General features: G+C 48.1%; 1 pseudogene; it reads right to left on the reverse strand.

The window, feature by feature from the left end:
- On the reverse strand, window positions 710-1,759 carry LOC102179370 (annotated as a pseudogene).

The following is a 5,321-nucleotide window of genomic DNA, read 5'->3' on the forward strand; positions in this document are numbered from 1 at the left end:
ACAAGATGCTGAAGTGCTGATGTCGCTGATGGAAAACCGTCAGTGGCTGTTTCCATAACCAAAGACTTGGGGGGGTTGCTGAGAAAGGTCGTCACTAGCTGACGGCCTGAAGGTTTGACATTGAGGACTGTGCATTGTATGTCTTTATCCCTGATTCGAGATTGTAAAAGACAGATATCTCTAGAGCACCTACAAGGAAGGCGATGTTAGCAATAAAAAGCATGCAAGGATTAGGACCTGGGCTTTTGCCTGTGAACGGCGTCAGCCCCACCTGATCCCCACCTTATTTCTGAGTCTTTATTTTTTTTTTAACAAGGATAATTTAGTTTTTGAGAATGATACACAAGAAGGACAGAAGCATGAATTCACTATGATTACTTTCATCATCTAATTCTTCCCCCATCAATACTACTGCTCAGTAAGCTCGCATTTCCAAAACAGTCCTAATTCCAATTCCACTGTATCCTGTTCAGGACCACAAAACAAAATGGAAGAGTTCCCAATTGCTTTTACAAAATAGCGAAACTCTTGTTCTTGAACTGGATAAGGACAGACACACTGTGATCAACATCATTCACAAAGCTGAGACACTGAAGTTTATTTAGTAAACTTATTTAAATTATTTAATAATTGTTTTATTTATTAAGACAATTCAAGTTTGACAGTTTCCTAAAGGAAACAGAGATGAATCTGCCTATCGTCATAAAGAACAGGAACCCAAAGAAGCTACAGAATGGCGCCCCCAGCTGGTCCAGGCCCTCAGTTCTGAGAAGGCTGAACGCTCCCTCTTCAATCGCAGAGGGAAGGGTTGGCTGGCTGCCGCTCTGGCTCAGGCCTCCTTGTCGTCCTCCCTCGCAGCCTCTGCAGACTGAAGTGGGAAGGCCCTCAAAGCCCTTTGTCTGACCCCGAGCACAAACGCCATGACTTGCTGCTTTCTGGTCTCCGCATGGGCCTGGGGACCCCACAGGAACTCGTAGCGAGCAGGGTCACTGTCAGGCACCTGCTGGTACTCCAGGTATCCCTCCCGCACCCACACTTGGGTCAGCAGCTCCCTGGGCTCCCCAAAGATGGAGTGCTCCCTCCCAACACACATCCGCATCTGCTGAGCGCTCCCCAGACCACCTCCTCAGGGGTGGGGTCTCCATTCCTCATGATCTGGCTGAGGACCAGCACCAAGAGGCTGGGCCTTGGGCAGGCCCTGCCCACCGCTCTGCATTGCATCACAGGTAAGGCCCAGGGCAGGGGCCACAGTGTAGGTGTGCTCCCTGGGGTCTACCTCCCTCACCTCCACGCCAAAGACCAGCTGCAGGCACTGCGAGGCATGGCTGAAGACCACCGGGAAGTGCTCCTGGTTATCCCTGAGGACCGTCTTCAGCATTTCCGCCGGGGAGGTCAGCTCCTTGGCTCGACACTTAAGGAGCAGGAACTTCATCAGATTAGGTCTCACTGGAGAATTCCATGGACTGTACAGGCCATGGTGTTGCCAAGAGTCGGACACAACTTTCACTTCCCATTGTTTACTCAGTGTCATCTTGCTTGTTTTAAGTGCAGTTCATCTTCAGTTCCAAGGTTGGTTTGTTCCCACTTCCTTGAGACCAGTTCTCAGAATCGTGGCAGCTTATGTTATGGCTATTGTCTGGTCATCATGGAGTTTAACTTTTTCCACTTGATGGGGGTGGGGAGTTCACTATCTGCAAAACAGCTCAAAGGATAAAGCTCAGAATATTATCTATAGCCTTGGAGGAGGGAGTGAAGGTCGTTGACTTTGTTTAATGACTAAACTATTACCATTCGGTATTTTAAAAGTTTTCTGTTTTGTTTTATGTGCTTTTGGCCATGTCATCCATCTTGTACCGTTTTAGTTCCTCAACTAGGGTTTGAACCCAGACCACGGCAGTGAGAGCTCTGGTCCTGTCCACTGGACCACCAGGGAACTCCCTTATTATTTGGTCTTGTTTGACTGCTTTCCTTTGTTTCTGCATTTTCTTATTTCTCTGGTTAATTTATTCTTTGGCTAAAGTTTTTCTACAGACAAAAGGCAGGCGGAGGACACGGAGGGGAAAGACTTAAGGGTCCTGCTCTGTCTCACTCTTATCTGAAGGCCTTGGCCTCCAGGTTTCTGCTCAGCGATCACTCGTCTGTGCATGTGACATGCACCAGGGCTGCAGGGACCGAATCAGTCAGGACCACAAGGGGACAGCCTCAGGGCCCAGACGCTTAACAGCACAGAGGCTGAGAAATAGGTATTTTGTTATGTTTCTGAAGAACTGAGCCCACGGTTAAATGAAACAGCATGCTTGTTACACACGAGAAGCCAAGCAGACACCTTGCCTCAATGCTGTTTGGATTATGGACGTTACATAACAAGTTGAATGAGGAAACAAAGGCATTTAGCATCCTGAGCTCCACTAACACAAGTCAGGCCGAGTTCCTAATGAAAACATTGCTCTTGGCTGTGATGAAACCAATGATTGCAGATAGGCGATGAGCTTTGCAAAACTGAGAAACACTGGAGAAGGCTGCCCTCCACCCCCCAGCCCCCCGAGAGTGAACAAAACTGTGCCCCTGTGAACTCTTCTGCTTTGTTCTGTGCTCTGTATTTGGAGCTGGGTCTTCTGAAGTCAGCACTCCCTTGAAGAATTTTTTTCCCCTACCACAACTGGTTCTATTTAACTCAGTTGTCACTGAGTCCTCCTTTCACAACACCTTTCCATCAAGATTGGAGGAGTTTTCTAGTGTAAAAAGAAAGAAAGAAACAAAGAAACAAACAAACAAAACCTTCCTCATTCTGCAACCCCTGGATCCCATAGGTCTAGACTGTTGTACGTTTCCTATTCCATGATCAAGGTTCCTCAAGGGTGAGATCTTATTTAGCTCTGCATCCTCAGTGCTAAGCCCAGGTCCCTTCACATCTGAGCAACAGTCTGTAATGATTAATCTTTTGGCTGCCCCACAGGCTAAACATCTTTGGACAGCACTGGAGGTTAAATTATGCCTCCCCCCAAAGACATACCAACGTCCTAACCCACTGTACCTGTGACCTTACTTGGAAGTCAGGTCTTTGCCAGAGAAGAGACACAGAGAAACACAAGAAGGCCAAGTGGCTGTGGAGGAAGAGATCAGAGTTAAACGGCCACAGGCCCAGGACACTCACAGTTGCTGGCAATCACCAGAAGCTGAGAGGCAAGAAATAGATCCTGCCACCAAGCCTTCAGGCCTGTGATAGCAAATCTCTACAGTTTTAAACCACCCAGTTTGTGCTAACTGGTTATGACAACCCTAGGAAACCAAAACAGCATGAAAATCAATTACATGGTCAAAGACTATGAGGTTTAGCCATCATTTATCTCTTGATTCCATAGACATTGGGCTTTGCTCTTTTCTCTGATAAATTACATGACTTGAGTTAGTTTTCAATCTTTGATTCTGATAGAGACCCTTTAGGAAAAAAAATCCCAACTGAGGGATGAATGTTCAAAAAGACTGGAGAATCTGTGAGGTGTTTTTGGAGTACTGTAACAGGAGGGAAGGGGCAGAGCACAACTTCTGAAAGAATGGCATAGCCCAAGGACACAACCTAAACTGACTAAAATCCAATGGGACAGAGACGGCAGACAAGACTAGACCTTGATCCTGAATCAGCAAGTGAAATGACTGTTGGAAAACCAAGGAGTGGGTGATGGCCCAAATCCAGGAAATCTCCGCCCCCTTCCCCAAAATAGTTGGAATGGTCCTCCAACTCATTAGCATATGAAATTACCCAGCCTATAAAAGCTAACCATGCCATGGTTCACGGCCACCTTTGCCTGTGATGGCCTACACTGTGTCTGTGAAGTCTGTGTCTCTCTGTATCTGAATAAACCCACTTCTTATCTATCACTTCATCTCTCATTGAATTCATCCTGTGATGAGACATCAAGAACCTGAGCTTCATTAGATTCTGAAACCACGTACTGTGGGTTTTGGCTAGGTTTGAGTCTCAGACACGTGGGTTCAAGTCCCAAGCAGGGTTTTGGCTGGGTTTGAGTCTCAGCCATGTGGGTTCGAGGCCCAATCTGAGGTAAACGGTTTCAGTATCACCAGATTTTACAGACTGTGAAGGTGATGTTCACCTACACTGGGAGCAGCGGCCCTTTTCTGCTCCTCCTTGGACACAGGGTTTCCCTCGTGGCTCAGACAGTAAGAATCTGCCTGCAACGCAGGAGATCAGAGTCCAATCTCTGGGTGAAGATCCTCTGCAGAAGGGAATGGCTACCCACTCCAGTATTCTTGCCTGGAGAATTCCAAGACAGAGGCGCCTAGAGGGCCACAGTCCATGGGGTCGCAGTCAGATGCAACTGAGCAACTAACACTTTCACTTGGGGACAGGCGGGTGACAGCTGAGCACCTGCCCTAATAAACACCACAAGGCAGCACTCAGACGCAGGGATGCATCAGCTGCAACTTTCTCACACGAGAAAGCAAGGCCAGAGTGAAATACAGAAGCAGGAGCTCTCATAAGGGGACTAACCCTGAACGTTCACGAGCCAAACATGGGCTCCTTGACGTTGATCAGGAACCAATATGGAGACAACCAGATTCCAGACACAGGAATGATTTTAATGATTCCATAAATACACCACAGCCGGAATTCTCCAAAAGTCAACTCGGGTCACGTTACCGTCGGCACCGACACCCTTGAATGTACCCCAGTTCAGTTCAGTTGCTCAGTCGTGTCCTACTCTTTGGGACCCCATGGACTGCAACACACCAGGCCTCCCTGTCCATCACCAACTCCAGGAGTTTACTCAAACTCATGTGTGTGAGTCAGTGATGCCACCCAAACATCTCATCCTCTGTTGTCCCCTTCTCCTCCCACCTTCAATCTTTCCCAGCATCAAGGTCTTTTCAAATGAGTCAGCTCTTCACATCAGGTGGCCAAAATATTGGAGCTTCAGCTTCAGCATCAGTCCTTCCAATAAATATTCAGGACTGATTTCCTTTAGGATGGACTGGTTGGATCTCCTTGCAGTCCAAAGGACTCTACAGAGTCTTCTCCAACACCACAGTTCAAAAGCATCAAGTCTTTGCCGCTCAGCTTTCTTTATGGTCCGAGTCTCACATCCCTACATGGCTACTGGGAAAACCACAGCTTTGACTAGGAGGACCTTTGAGCAATTCCTCAGCTCAGAACTCTCCACCGGAACCACACGCCAAGGAACTCAAAACAAGAGAAGCGATGGCTCCGCCATCTTCCCTTTCACTTCCGGTCCCCAGCGCCCCGCCCCGTGACGCAAACGGGCCGCGCCAGGCCGTGTGCGTCATCGCCGCGCGCCGTTTGA

This window comes from Capra hircus, chromosome 6 (assembly GCF_001704415.2).
Source record: "Capra hircus breed San Clemente chromosome 6, ASM170441v1, whole genome shotgun sequence".
NCBI classification, from domain to species: domain Eukaryota; kingdom Metazoa; phylum Chordata; class Mammalia; order Artiodactyla; family Bovidae; genus Capra; species Capra hircus.